General features: G+C 35.3%; 1 protein-coding gene across 7 annotated transcripts in view; it reads left to right on the top strand.

The window, feature by feature from the left end:
• LOC148641060 (uncharacterized) overlaps positions 1-16,747 on the top strand; it is a 336,530-nt gene that overhangs the window by 60,014 nt on the left and 259,769 nt on the right. The gene's annotated exons all lie outside the window — the stretch shown is intronic.

Raw genomic sequence — 16,747 nt, 5'->3', positions numbered from 1 at the left:
TCTACCTGACCTTAAGTGCTTTGGAAACTAAAAGAGGATAGCAAAACAATTGTTGGTCTTTGTTAAACTGTGCTAATGTGACATTAATCTCATATTAAAGATAAATGCTACAGCATTCAATTTAGATAACAGTCATCCTGTTGTTGCTTATATACTGTAACTGAGCATTTTGAACTTTTGCTGTACAGCCATCCTTTAAAGTTTTCTTATTTGAAGTCCTCAGTACTTCAGTACAGTTCCAATTATCGAACAAATAAATATTGTTTTGTGCTGTTTCTTGAGGTGTTACCTTAAGTCGCTGTGTGAAATCCAGATTACTGTAAGTGCTGTCCCTTTGGAGATGCAAGGATTGTTACATTGGTTCTGTATTTTAAATAAAATGTCAAATGACTCTTAAAATGACTTTATTTTAAAATGTGAGAAAAATAATCAGAATGATATGTAAAATATAGCTGTAGTGAAGGATCCCTGGTGCTGGCAATCCTTTTGCCCTCTCATGAAATGAATGAAAAAACTAACATCCACTCCTATCATAGCTGGGTTTTATTAATGTCTGATGTACAGTAGACTTCCAATCTCCGTCAGTTAGAAAATATGAACATAATAATAAGAAGCCAATTTGAGCATGTCAAAATCTCCATAAACGAACAGTCTGGGATATTTGTAATAAATATTTGTATATGTTCAAGTACCATTAATATAAAGCCCATCTGAAGTCATTTGGTTGAACAGTGTTAATGCCTCAGTGTTTTCCCAGTGGAATTGGTAACTCTTTGGTATGTCTTTGAAGCCTGTGTTCATAGAAAAGGGATCACAGTACTTTGCTGCTGATTTTCATCAGATCATAAAGTACGGGAACTGTAGACCTACAGTATTTGAAGGGAACACGTAATGATTTGTAAATTAATTTCCTTTTGCTTGGCACCTGGAGGGGGCACCCTTGATAAAAACTGACTTTGAAACTGTTTTCAGGCTCCAAATCATTGAAAGAGGGGCCTGACAAAAGGCCAGTTGTTGTAACAGATGCTTACGGATATAAATATAGTTTGGGCATCAAGTTGCTGAACCAGCAGCCAGTTCTTGTGTCATGCCTGGAAGAGAACAGTCACTACTGTGCTTTTTAATTGTTTATTCAGCATCTAGGGAGATAATCTTAAAGCACTTTCTAATGAAATTCTTTTGTGCTTGGTTTTGGCAGCTAATGTGTTTATATTCATGCTGAAGATATAATATTGATGATCTAATGCAAGTACTGTAGTGCCTGCAAGACTTAATACACAGCATTAATACAACTGCTTGTCCTTTTCACATGTGACAAAACACAGCAGTTTTAAGCAAGCTTCGCTTTCGTGTATTAGCTAGGATTTTTTAAAAAGTATTTTAGCCATAAATAAGTCCATGCCAAAAACATGATAATTTGAGAAAATACATATGGTTAAGACATCCCACATGTTCTTAACCACAAATCATAAGGAAATTCGCTGGGGTGGGGTTAAGTCAGATGACGGTTTTCCTGGCTTTCTGTACAGTATGGAGATCTCATCCTCACAGGGGTCAAGACCACCTAATTATCATGAGATATAACCTTGAAAGTCTCTAGGCCTGGCATCCATCTGGGTATCTTTCATGCATTCATCATTGCAGATGGGTCTTACAAACAAAGTCACAAAGGTCATACGTGAAGCAGCAAAACGCGTCAAGTATCATTATTTGTGTAGTTGGTGGGTCTAAATCGCTCCCTCGCCTTGTGAGGATGAGGGTGAATTAGGTTTGTTTTCCTTTTAGATTTTGATTGTAAAGAATTATGACATTTTATGTTTCCTTTAAAAATGGGGTTAAATTAATTGCAGAGCAATGGGTTTAATGTTTAAACCCAAGTGTATATGGATATTGTATTGCTGATAGTTTCAAGGGTTATATTATACTAGTATAATATTTGTTGTGTAACAACTCACATGAGGATCACTGAACCCAAGCATTATTTGGTAGTTAATCTAATTTAGTCTGACATAAACCAGGAAAACTTTGAAAAATTCATGTTTGAGCTTTGGGTGTTTTCCGACTTTGGAAATCACAAACATGAGACTTATTAAGCAGCCTAAAACAATATTTCAGAATAAAAATACTGCTGTGAAGATCTTACTGCAGTATTTAGTCAATCTTTGTGTGTCCTGTGGCTGTTGCCATTGTAACTATCCTGCTCTTAGATGTATAACATAAAACATATATGTATTGCCTTTTTTTTCTCTGCATTGATTAAAATGGCAGAATTAATTGGGAAAATAGATTTAATTACCTGGATCCCTGGTGTGCTTTGCCATTGCTAAAAGAAAACCCGAATAGGCAGATGGTGTTTATTGTAAGCAATTTGCATAATTTCTGTAATTAGAATCAGATGTTATAAATTAGACGGTGAGAGTGGCAGGTGGGCGAGATGCTTTTCTGTGAAGGTCCAAAAGCGTCTCTACCCCCGGCTCCCTCCAGGAGATCAGCTTGTCTCGTTGGAGAACTTGTGGAGGGATCTCTAATCTCCTCTGTGCTTCGTGGAGGGAAGTCATGCCAGCTCTTATTTACAGAACACTCTCTGGGTTGGTACCAACTGGCTTCTTAAAAGCTCCAATTCAGTAACCATTCCTAATGAGCTTCCACACCCACCCCCGACTTGTCTTTCGAAAGCATGCTTGGCTAATTTTGGCTGCCGTGCCAGCAGTATTAAATAATTTCTCGTGAAACCAGACATTGTGCTTTGACTAAAGCTTCTCTCCACAGGGGAATTGGGTGGAATGATTATACACCAAACCCACTATAGTTTGATCACACAATCTATTGAACGCAATGGTGAACTCGGTTTTGATGATTAATCATCAGTGTCATCTTTATTTACATACAGTAGCACTGTTCAGGCCAGCGTGACAAATTGCTTTCCATTATCAATAATGATTAAAACGTAAATAAAACCAATAACGAATATTATGATTCAGTATTTAAATATTGAGCTATAGACTCATGTAGCTGAGAAAAGGTTGAAACATTTTAAAGTTTTCATTTGAGGGCAAATCGCCGATTGAAAGGTCATCAGCTGCATTGCCAGAGGGATCTGTAACAAAAGATAGCCACTCTCTCCCTTTTGCACCAAGTGCATTCACTTGCAAGAAACTTACAAGAAAACATTGAACATCATTTCAAATAAAGTTTGGATAGGCAGCAGAAGGACACACACACACACACACACACACACACACACACACACACACACACACACACACACACACACACACCAGGGCCCACTTTCCCAGATGCCAATTGACCTCCAGTATGTCTTTGCACTGTGGGGGAAAACTCACACAAACCCGGGGAGAACATTCAAGTTTCACACACAGATCGTAGCACCCCAGCTCTAGAATTGAATCCAGGACCCCAACGCTGAGACGGAGCAATGCTAACCACAATCGCATATTGCTGTCCAAAATTATTTCTATAATGCACCAGTAAAATGTATTTTAAGTAACAATTCCACAGTTGAAATGTGTGGATATTTATTGTATTTATCAGGTGTAGAGTAATACACCTGTGTATTATGGAATGATTTTTTCCACAATATGATAAGGCAGCTAATTATTTATTCCAGCTCTTTGTCCTTAACACCTATTTTCTCTAGTAATGGCCAAAAGCCATGAGAAAATGTCAAGTACTTGAATCAGATGCTCTGTGCAGTAAGAACCTATGACCTCAGGTCTCCTAGCATGGAAATTATGGTGATTGCTCATGTGTCACTAAAGCAGATGAGAATTATTGTTAACCTTTTACCTAACCTGTTTTTCTATGTGGGTTTCTGTGGTATAATTAATATGCAGCATCATATTGTCACATTATGCAAAAAAAATGCAAATTCTAAACAATGTTCAGTGAACTGACAGAAAATAAACTTCAGAACAACAGTTGTCATAAAAAAACATTAGGAAGCCACGTTGCGCATTGATAGTGGGAGTGGCCGGACACTATAATGTGAGTATGTGAATAATTAGAGGTGAAGAGATCATTTTGTTTTTAGTAGCTTAATGAACCAAGATATTTTCATTAAAGGCTTTCCAAGAATGCCCCCAATGGTAGGATGCCTATAACTCACTTTGCTCTTCACTACCCTACCTATGGACCTTTGTGTTGAATGCTTCATGTTATTAGTTCTGAAACTTTGTATATACAGTAACTACAGTATTTAAAATGATTTCACTCACAATTTCACCTTCAGAATTTTTAAAACATTACATCATAAAAGAATGAGCAAAGTTTTCAGCCCTTTTTTTTCTTTAAAAGATGTTAATAAATGATAAGATAATGTCAGAAAGTCAATATCATGGCAAACTATTTATGAAGATTAAAAGCTTAATGAACTTAAGCTTGATAAAATATCGCATTATTTAAATATGAAGTTTAAAAACTCTTTAGTTCTAGGATAATACCTAGAGTGAGCCTTTTGAGGCTTTGAGTGAGTTTGTAACTTAGAAAATGAAAATGTGAAAGTGTCATTAGTGAAAATGAAAGATCTTTCAAACGTGTTCTCCAATTGCTCTTGGAAAATGTGGAAGAAACTAGACCATGACAGGCAGTTCCTGAAGTCTGACAGGCATTTCCTTTTTTATGTGGATGGTTTTTATATACACACATACAGTAATCCCTTCACAACACAGTTTTGGGGGCATTTTTATTTCTTTCTAATATGCGGTAGAAGTTCGAGAACACATGTAAAGCAACATTGCCAGCAGAGGCATTGTCTGTTCCAAGCAATAATTTGTAAGCTGCTTACTACAAAGGAAGAAAAGGCTGGTTTGTGATTGATTTACTGTACTCCTTTCCTCTATGCACTGTGTCTTCTACAGGACAGCAGTGCACTTTATTCTGTCTCCATAGTGACAAATAACCTTTTGGAGGCAGTGACTGATCAAGAGGTGGTGTGGCTGCATGCTCCTTTGCGCTCTTGATTTCACCAAAGCCCTGGCACATGCCATGTGGAAGAAGACGAATGACAGGAGGGGATGGGAGTGGGAAAGCAGGTCAGGTAAACAGAGATGGATTATAGATCACACTGGGTTCTCAGAGTCTGCATTTGACAATGTAGCTACTTAGCACGCTGATGGATGCTGTCAAGAGCACCAGAATTAACTTTAAAGGCAGATGGCACACTTCGGCTCACGTTTTCACTCTTTTCAACCCCCCAAAAAAGTTTTGTTGAAGCCAGGACCTCCATCAACGCTCAAAACCTGTGTTGCCTTGCCGTTAAAGGTAACAGTTCTTCAGCGTCTCGTTGCTCTCGTAGTAAATGAATTTGAGATTATCCCGTGTCCCTACAGGCTGAATAAATGCATGAAATAGCATGTCTTTTAGTTGTAAAAGCCATTTTCTCCTTTTATGATTATATTTCAGCTTTGTGACTCAAAGGCATTGACAAAAGCAAAAACTATAATTAAAGCTTTGATAGCTTGTTCATACAAAAAGTGTGCATCAGCCACATAATTAAATAGCATGTTAAAATTGCATAATGTAAGATTTAAGGTGTGTACACGCATCCTGTGCAGTTCTCCTGAAGATGAAGTTGTAATTATTCTGTTGAATGGAAAAGGCCTAATTACCCATTTACAGCTCACACAGACGTGTTTACAAGTAGCCACCAGAGAATAGTTCAAGCAGTTTTAAACAGAGTACCAAAGTGAAGTGTAGATTGGATTTACATGTAGTATAGCTCTGTCCCACATCAAACAGTATTACTTAAGCGTGCACTATTGATACCATGTTTTCACACTGAGATGCCCTGAAATTGATTTAGTTGTTCTAAATGCTCTGAACAGTGGGAACATGAATATGTAGCTACTTAAATGTTTGTTCAACAAGATATATGCTGTTTGAAAGGCTCCCAACACCAAACCGAGCTGCTTTGCAAAATTAAAAAGTCCAGCTTTTGAAGTTCCGGACCTAGGCTTTTAACTTACTCTTCTGATGGGACATGCTGTGAACCATAAATTAAAGCACATCCATACAGTATGGGGTACTGTACTGAGTTGCTGGGGGGGAGGGGGGGAGAATGATCAGCAAAGCTTGTTGAAATACTAATTTTGAAGTGAGGTGATTTTCACAATGCACAATCTGTAAAATAAGACTGAAAAGAAGTTTAGCAGTTTACTATACATCATGGTTATTTCCAGGGTGTTATTTTTACTTTTAAATGTGACAGAACACATAAGCTCAGTAGATTTGAAATTCGACCTCCTGACTTCAAGATGATTGCCATGTCTATTCCTCACTTAGATGGTATCCAAATCAAAACTATTTTTCTGCTACACTTGATGTGAGGACTTTTCAGTCATCTTTTTGAGCCTTCGGGGATCACTGAAGTCATTCTTAACATTGATACACATTATCATATCTGACAGACATAACTTTCACCTTAAATAGTGAATGAAAATGAGTGATTCTTGTTCTGAAAGCTGATTTCAAATATTTTTATACTATATCTTTTTATATAAAGTCCTATGCAGATGAACATATTGAAAACAAAAGTTAATTAGGTTATTTCAAACAAATTACTGTCTTATATACAATACTGTATGCAGCTGTGATAGCACACTTCATATTGTTTGCAAAGAAACAGGAAAGCTGCTCTGAACACCTGAGTGTTGTTCTCTTCTTTCAGCATAGAGGGAGATATTTAACATTCATTACCTTATCCTGTTTCCATAATCACAAATAAACAAAGCATTACAAATAAGTCTGCAGATTAAGAGAAGCATAATCAAGCTAAATGAAATTGGTAAAAAATGTGTAAACAGCAAGAAGGACTTTGCTATTGCTGTATAGTCATCAGATGAAGATTTAGCAGTAGGGGAATGATAAATACTTGATTTTGCAAGAACCTTGTTTTAAAATGCAGTGCTAAGCTAAGGAAAGAGGGTTGTAAAGAGAAAAGTCTTTGGTTTAAATTGGTTAGCTTAATTTTCAATCTGGAGAAGTCAAGTTACAGGTCAGTGATTTTATTGCAGGTTCATGATTCGGGACTTGCTGTAGTGCTCATACTCAGTCTCCAGCAAAGCAATCGAGCATACCAAATCATTTATGTTGTCAATTACCTAGTAAGTCTCAACCAATAGATTACTGTTTCTCATGGCATTTATGTAGATTTTTAATTAAGAATATCAACTAATTAGGGTAAACTTAGTTGCACAAAATGTAATTTCCTGAGTAGATTGAAAAACCCTTGCTATCTAAATCAGAAAGATTTATTTTAGCTGAATTATACAAAATGATGTGGTAAATGACATGAATTACTCATTTCTTGTATTACTTAATACATTATAATTAAAATGTGAGAAGAATAAAAGGAGAAATTCCAGCTAGACTTATTGCTATGTGCAGATGCTTCCAGAAACTTGACATGTCCCATGGAGCTGTAATTTTATGACCTCTTAGCCATTTGTAAGCATAACTCAGTTGCAGAAAAATCCAATATTGCTTCATTTGAAGTGAGAAAATGTCATCTGATGATTCAATAATAAATCTGAATGAGAGATTTATCTGTTTCAGTTTTCTTTAAACTTTATTTATTAAGTGTCTTTTCAGACATTAGATTAAAGTTCATATCTTACTAGTGTCAAATAAAATGATCACTGTACTATGATGTTATCTCAGCAGAATTATTTTTTTTCTTCACTGTAGATCTGGCAAGCAATTGGTTTTTATTACAGCATGCACATTTCTGTCTTTCAAAGCATACAAGTCAGAAAAAATGAAATAGAAATGCTCACAAGTCAATATGTACAAAACAAATCACCCAGAAAGTACTTTAGTCAATGTTGTGAGTAGTAGTGATAAATATTACCTAGACATTGTTTCTGCATTTTTATTTGCTTCACAGTTAAACTGCATCATTTTTATCATCTTGTACACCTATTGAGGACAGCTTATTGGAGCATTAGTGAATTGGAGAGAGGAAATCTGTTAAGTAGTTTCAGGTAGTGATCAAGATATCTGGAGTTTTAAACAAATTTTACAAAACATTACCATTTATGCTGAAAGATAAATAGAATAGTCTCTAGGCAATTCAGTGTATTCTCTTACCATTCATTGCAAGGGAACTTGTTTCATTCTGCTAAAAAATTGAAGCTTGGGAGAATATTCACCTTTCAGCTGAACAAAGATCCCAAGCACTGGGCCAAAGCAACACTGGAGTGGCTGGAGAAGAAAAAGGTGAACGTCCGTGAGTAGCCCAGTCAATCTCCTGGCCTCAATCGAGCATCTGTGGTATGATGAGAAACTTGCAGTCCACAGGCACTGTCCAAGAAACTTGAATGTGCTGGAGCAAATCTCTTGAGAGGACTGGGCGAACATTACCAAATATGAATGTGTGGGGTCTGAATACTTTTGCAAGCAGCAAATTTCAGTTTTGAATTGCTTTAAGAAATCTGCTAACAAGTAACTCATTTTGTCTTTAAAAACGTTCTCTTTGAGCATCTGCGTTTGCAATGAAAATACGGAGTGGGAAAAGATAGGATCATTTGTAATCCAGCAAACTTTTAAAGAGCCCGAAAGGCACCGTGTGCTTCCATATTATCTACTTAAAACATCTGAAATCTCAATTTTTTTGTAACTCTTTTACACAAACCAAAAAGTATGTTTATGTATTTTAGAAATACTGTAGCTATTTCTAATATTCTAATTCTAAAAAAAAAGTTTTTTTTATTTTCAGAAGAGGAAGCAGTTCAACACATTCCATATTTGTTAATATGAAATTCAGGGGATATTTAAATGTATGTCATCATAATGGTGAGCTAGGAGTTAAAGCCAACACTGTACCTGGCAGTTTCTGAACTGTAACCTAAATAGCTGTAAGTGCACATCTTTTGCAAAAAAGACATTAGACAGAATATTAATTCCTCTCAATAAATACACATGCAAAGTGAGCATACTGTATATTTTATTGGATTTCTTTAACTGCCCATGTGCTTAAAATCTTATAAAAGGCCAGAAATATATTCATTAAAATGTGGTCAGGATGTTTCCCCTGTTTTGAGGGTTTTTATAAAGACAGAAAATAAGTTGGTTTTGAAGTCTTGATATCCTTTTACTGTGTGACGTTACCTCATTGTCCAGCTCTCTGATGATCTCAATCCAATTGAGCTAAACAGTAATTCATTCTCCAGCTTCACCCTTCCAATAGCCATGCTCTCCCAAGAGGTTTCCAACTGGGTTGTTTTTAAAACCACAAATTTACTATCCCTTATAAAGTAGGCTCAGAGCTGCAATGTCTTTGATTTAACAAAATAATAATTGAACCGTGGATTACTTTTTTATACTTATTTTTGTTTAATTAGATACTTTTTTAGGATAAACTAGCTCAATACAAATACATTTATCCATGGAGAACTGATACTTTTATTATTGCATTAAATTGAATCATTTCCCTTTGTTCCAGATGTGGGCCTTAGTCTGTCAGCCGATCTTGCCAGTTTGATTGCTAGCATTTAAGTGATACAGTATGAGGATCTCATCTAATATTTTCTTGAAAGAAGCCCTAGGCTTCTTTCTCAGTTTCTCAGTTTGAAATGTATTTAACTTCAGTTTCTGCTTATTTCCCCAGTTTGTATTTTTCACTGTAGAGACTGAAGAAGTCTATTGTTTTGACTTTGTCAATTGAATTTAGTTTTTTTTTTTATTTAGTGTAGCACCCTTCAATCTGAGTTCAAAAACTATCAGTCATAGAAGAGAGAAACAGAAAAACCTGCAGACATTTTTCACCTTTAGAAGTGAGTGTCAGCCCTGATTCTGGGGGAGCACTGGGGCTTCTGTTTTTTTGCCGTTGTATATCCAAGATTTTAATCAGGACAATTGATTTCAATTTTCTAATTTTCTATTTTCTATTTCAGGTGTACTGTTAAATTTCAGCTCCTTAATAGTGTTATAATGTTTATAATTGGTATAACTCAGCTGCCAGTTCCATGAATTTCAGAACTCCCCTCATTTAGGTGTGTTAGTGGAAATGTAGCCAATGAGAATTAAGCAGGAGCATAATCAAACATTTATTGTGGGTGTGTTTGATACGGTTTTATTCTCACCTGCATCTGTTCATCAGCTGATCACCTTTTAAGGTCTAATGAAGGGATCAAGTTCCTCATTAGCAAGTTGAGGAGGGATGGTAAAAAGCAGACATTTTTAAAGGACTCGAGTGAAGGTGTCTCAGCAGTAGCAATTAAAGGCTTACCCTAGTCAACCAACAGAGTTCCAGTATTGTGGGTCATTTGGGTCCATTATTCTGTGTCCAATCTCTCATGAAAACCAGAGGAGTTGCTCAGAAACAGAGCGACAGGGCAGAAACTGTGTTAGTTCAGATAAGGGTGAATATATAGTGAACATTAAACAGAAGACATTACAATCAGGTTCTCACATAACACCCTTACGTATTGTCAGAGTTAAGAATGTGAAAGAATGAATCTTTTAGCCTTGGTTTAAGGTGATTTAAAACCCTCTTCAAATTTTGCATTGGTGTTTTTAGATTTTCAATTTGCTAGCTATATTGAGGGCAGACAATGTCATTTTATCACTTGGTCAATACCTTTGAGAATTGTGAAACTGGGCTCCTCTGTAGTCTTTTCTCTTCAAAACTGAAAAGACTGAGTTCTTTTAGCCAGTCAGTGTAGCACATTCCTACTGTATAAGCCTGGAAATGTAGCTAATTGTTGTTCTGTGACCTGATTCCAAAAGAGCATTTATCGTATGTGGGTGACCAAGAATGAAAACAATAATTAAAAGTTGGTATTACTAGTGCATTGTACAGTTTTAACACAGCATTACTGAATTCATAGATGATATTCTAGCTATATGTGTTGCAGCCTGTTTGACATTTTATTTTACATCCCCGCATTGTCTAGAATAAAATGATGTCAACATAAACTCCAAACAAGTCATTTTCACAGGTGGTTTCTTCAAGCTTGGTGTTTACCGTCTTCCATCTGTAGTTTTTCCACCATCTCCATGTAATATTCTGCCCTTATCTACTGCACCTTAAATGTCATGTGCCAGATGCTTGCCCAGTCCTGAGTTTTTAGAAGAAGTGGACACAATGGTGAATATTCTGGAATATTTACTTGTGTAACCCTAACTAAACATGTTCATAACACATTCTTTTGTTTCAAGTCTCAGGTGGCTTTTGTGGGGGGAAGGAATGCTGGAAGGAGTTTGGCCTTCTGTTGTTTTTTTAAGCAAATGGATGCATACATTTTCCTCACTGTAGAAAACAAGAAGGAATGATTTTAAAATGAAATCTTTAGGACCTTCAAATATTATTTTTAAACCATTTATTTTGAACTACAAACTAATTTTATGTAGCTATTATTGAAAGCTGTCCTGTAAATATAATTTTATCTAAAGCATTAAGTAGTACGATTGATTTTATCATCATGCTTGCAGAAAAGTTATTTTCAAGCTTCTTTTTCAAGCAGAAACTGACTGTCTTGCCTTTTTAACATTCTTAGTTGTTCAGCCTACATTAGAAAGCACACATGCCAGAATTGTTTTCCCCCAAAATTCTCTATTGTTACTGTATGTAATTAGTATCCTTTTGAACGTTCTGAATATTCATGGGTCATAGTGCCTATAGTACATGAATTGTCAGCTTTTTATAATTGCTTTCTTCATTTACTTTGGAAATAATATGAAAATCACAATTTAGGTGACCTACAGTATCAGGCAATCGTCTTAGGTTCTACAGTACAGTATGTTAACAACATTTTTTATAACATTAACCTCATGTTTTTAACACAGCATTCTGATTGTAACTTGCTGCTTTTGAAGTAACACTGCTATCCTCACACAATTCCTTAAATAATACCTAACAACACATTTTTCAGAGTCACATCAAGGTGAGTGTGTAGGATGTATCCTTACAATTATGAAACAGTCTGCTTTTTCTGTATACATGCTGTATGTTAACAAAAAAGTATCAAACCTCTAATTACAGGGAGACTTCCATCTCCTCATTTGTTTTCTTGTAAAATGTACAATCTTGGAGGGAGACAGAGGGGTGTGTGATATACATATGTACAAAATTATAATTGTCTTTTTTTTAAACTGAAACAGACATTTGCTGTAGAAGCTTTCCATTAGTGCATTTGTTATCAATTATTTGTAAATGAGTTTACAGACAAGGTTTAAATTGGGAAGAGTCTACCTGAAGTGGTATGCAAGACAATGGGTTCTAAGAACTAAAGAATTAAACAAGCAGACAGATTGTATTTAAAAGATGAGCCCTGTATAACAGTATCTTGAATACCTGTAATTCTGGATATGAAACTGTATGCATTGGGTTGTTTTTTTGGTATACTACCCCATGCACAAAGGTTAAAACATCTTTAGGAATTTCTATTTTAGGAATTTAGATTTTGAAAGATGCTGAATTTAAACAAAAGACACAAAGGTGCTCAACCACTAACAATGGAATCATAGTGCATCCAGACTCTCTTATTATTGCAATTACCACTTCCTTCAAAGTGCTATTACATGTTAAGTTAACGCAAAGATAATTGGAATTTAACTTGAAGTACCGTCATTACAGAATTATAATCCTAGCAGATAGTCAACATGGTTTCAAAAAAGGTAAGTGAATACGTATGGGGAGTGGTAGAATGTGCTATTTTCATTATTTCCAAAGGCTTTTCATAAAGTTCTTCTTAAAATCTAATTTCATAAATTGCAGGTTAAAGGATAAAAAAAGTATAGAGGGAGTAAAGGAGGGTGTTCCATTTTGGATGATGCAATCAGTAGGGGCATCACAGAAATTTAAATTACGGCCACCCCTACTGCTAATTATATATCAATGACCTAGATTCTGTTTAGATCTGTTTAAATAAACTCTTTAAAATATTTAGATACAGACCACTGTAAGCACACACTTTAGAGATTATGAATAATCTACACGAGTAAAAATTGCACAAACCACAAGAACTACTGTTACATAAACAGGAGAAATACAGAACACACTATTTGCATCAATTTGGGGAACATAATGAAAAAAAGCAAATAATGGTAGGACATGTAGCACAAAGTATAGAAAATAAGGGTTTTATTTAGTTGTACATTATGCATTATGTAAAACTGTACACTTTTGACCAGTGTTAAACTAGTCATACTCCAAATGTTCTCTATATCAAATATTTAAATTGAGAATTTTATGTCTTCCCAATTTGTGGGCATTTTGGTTTTATGTATAATTGAATAGTTTAACAGATAATTAGTACTTAGTCATTTTTATTATCTGAAATATTTAAAACTGCAGAGATTTTTTCAGCCTTAACCTTAGACTTTGATATGAGCTTTTTGTGATTGAAATAGGTTTGAATTTGAAGCTGCTTAACTTTAGCTAAAAAAATGGTGTGTCTGTATGTGTTGGGGAAGAGGGGGGGGGGGGGTATAGACCTGTGTCATCTTTAGCATTATAGAAATGTCATGTTTTGGTAACTGAAAGGGAAGTAAATTGTTGTGCTGGCAGAGGTATGTGTTCCATATTCCATAAATCTGTTAATAAATTTATAGTTCCTCCTTCACAACACCAGAAACATTTTTCACTTGGTAGCATTCCACAAAATGCCTTTTTCAGCCATACATTTTTAAAATATGACAGCCAAACTTATGTTTGTGTATGTGAATGCATGTGTGAAAAAAATAGATGAATTCTTCATCCCTTGAGTACAGAGCTTGGTAATTTTATATTTTTTGCTACATTAGTAAAACAGACAAGTCTTTCTTTCAAAAGAATCATTCATTTGAACTTTTCATCCTTTTTAAGTGATATCATTCTTCGAAGTTCATATTTTATTCAGGGTTGTAAGTTTCTCCATAAAGAGTCAATCATTCCAAGCAGATTACTCTAAACCCGTTTTTGAAATGGGTTTCCACTCTTTTTCTTATCCTTCTGTTTGCTTTTAAGCAACTGTAGACAAACTATAGAAGAAAACCCTCCACTACAAAGTTAAAAATGAGACGTCTTTTGATGCCTTCTGAGCTCAAATGATGTTTATGCTGTAGAAAAATATTTTGAGTCATTTATATTTAGAAATTTCAATGCCTGTTTGTAAACATAATTGAATAGGTAGAGATAAACACGGTTATACAAATGATTGGATCACCTGGATATTTATTGTAATGCAGCTAAGATGAATACCATCCAATTTTGTTTCCTTCCGATGAAAAAATTATAAAAATGGTCAAGTAAAATTAGCCCTATGAAAACTATACAACGTCCTGTTTTAATGGCAAATAAACTACAGACAGTCCACTGATTTTGTCAGTATGAGGGAATTATAAAACAAACTAGAATGATTGGACTTTGACCCAACATATGAGCCTGTTTTGCCATTTTTAATAAAAAACAAAACATTTAAAATAAAAAACTTAGCTTAACTTTTTTTAAAACAATTTTATGGTGTCAGTATTTTGCTACTAACCTTCATCAGGACATGGGCATTTGGCTCAAAACAAAATCAGCTAACAATTAGTGAAAAGAAGTGAATTCAGAATAAGGCAAGGAACAACACACAATCAGAAAGTGTTATGAATGTTTATTGAAATATACAAAGTATTTTGGCTTAACCCGTGCACAGTTTAAGATTTAAAACCATGTGAGAAATACAAGATAAATGGCATTTTGTTCCTTGCATGTCTTTTAAAAAATCTTGTATTCTCAACATGTACCTCAAGATAGGTTACAGGCAAGTTGCCAAATAGACATTTTTAATTGATACCCCTGTGAGTTTTTCAGTCAGTGAAGCGGGTGTACTTTCAGTTTTATTATCCACTGCAACACTATGCACAACAAGTCTTTGTGTGGTCTTTTGTGTTAAGAAAATGTAAATATTGAAATTGTCATGTCATTCTCATTGGCAAATGCATGAAAAGAAATGCGTTGATTTATGTTTTTTGCTATGGTGATATATTTTAATACATCAAGAGGTCTTAAAAACAGTTAAAAATGAGACGCCTTTTGATCCATCTAGTAATTGATGCAAGCATCACATTCTGTCATTTCTTAAAAGAAGCCAGGGTACAGGGTACAGCTGGGTAGCTTGTTTAATATTTCCCAAAACTTTAGAATAAATAAGTAACTGCTCTCCATTTTAAATGCACTTCCAAATAGTTTCCCTTTTTAATTTTCCTTATTGTGGCACAGAACAAAACAATTAATTCCAGGAAAATATTATTTGAACGTTTCTACATTTGCACAACATTTAACCCTTACCCCTCTTGCAAAAGAACATGCTTTGCAGCACTCTTTTGTCCAAGAGTAGATTATGCCTACTGCATGGAAGCCCTGCTTACAACAAGATGGTCTCATAACACTGTGCAATCAATCCTTGGAGGCTTGTCAAATGCACAGTGAATGCCAATGATCCCAGAGTGTCCGTTTCCGTGAGATGAGTTCCTTCTTCTAAGTCAACAGTAAAGCTTCTTAATGCTGCATATTTTGGCTTTAAGATCCCCCCCACCCCACCCCTCAACACACTACTGGCACCCACTCCTGTTTAGCTTCGGAGAGAATCCAGTGAGGTTAACCTTCGAGATGAAATGTGAGCTTAGTTAAGAAAATCTCCATTCTGGAAGAGGAGAATGAGGAGGTCTCACTGCATACCACTCAAATACATCCTGGTATTTTAATTCTGAGCCATAAGAAACTTTTTTAAATCCAATTTGTTTTTTTCTCTGTCATTCGTAGTGAGATATGAAATCGTACTTTATGGCAAAAGAGAACAATCCAAGACTACAGCTTGGAAAATTATTAATAAAACTGGATATTTTCATACTGGAAGATGTTGGACTGTATTCCAAAGTAGTATATATTTTTGATTGAAACAGCATTCTTCCACACCTCCTCTAGCACCTTGGGATTCAGTATCCAATTACAGAGACCCCCACTGAGAGATGAGAGCTTTGAATTTACTTATGACAGCATATTTACTTATTAATTAACTTTTTAAAGTTTACATCCACAGTGCTGTATATGTGATGTATTTAGGATTACTTTCATTATTAGTTATTCTCAACATTTTATTACTTTTAATTGGGGTGGCATGGAATGTTAATACATTTGAATGTGTGCTTTTCAGATTATGAAGAATTAAAGTGCATTTTTATACAGAAGTTGAAGTAAGTCTGTCCCTTTAAACTTTTGTTATTCAGTGCTTCAGGATTAAAAATATGCACAGGCTTATTGACCAATACCGACATGAATGTATTTAAAAAAGGTACAGTATTGCTTTTATAAAACATGAGTGTTTTCTTCTGCTAATAAGACAAGTTCAGAAGATGGATTTGTTTATTTTGATGTGAATAAAAAGTTAAGTACTCAAAGATCCATTGGTCAAACCATCCTTGATAAATTCTAACGTCATGGTGAGAAGACAGAACAAGATTGGGTTGATCTGTGGTCTGATTTTGCAGCTGCTTGCTCTATGTCCCAGTCCAGAGAGAAGAGAGTGGGAGCTTTGCCTAAGATTGCTGAAGACAGCTCTGTCAGAAGTCAGCGTTGCTGGACTTCAGTCTTCAAACCAGTTGGTGCACAGTCTGCTGCTTGGGTCCAACCTCAAATGTGACCGTGAGAGACTAGGTTTGTCCAAGCTACAGCTTTTACTGAATATACTTGGATATTCAGGATGTTAACAAAAAGAGTCCAACTATCTTAGTGTCATTGAAAGTAACAAATTATTGAAATCCT

Source organism: Lepisosteus platostomus, chromosome 25, assembly GCF_059453375.1.
Source record: "Lepisosteus platostomus isolate fLepPlt1 chromosome 25, fLepPlt1.hap1, whole genome shotgun sequence".
In the NCBI taxonomy this organism is placed as follows: Eukaryota; Metazoa; Chordata; class Actinopteri; order Semionotiformes; family Lepisosteidae; genus Lepisosteus; species Lepisosteus platostomus.
This window is presented reverse-complemented; position numbering and strand designations above follow the sequence as displayed.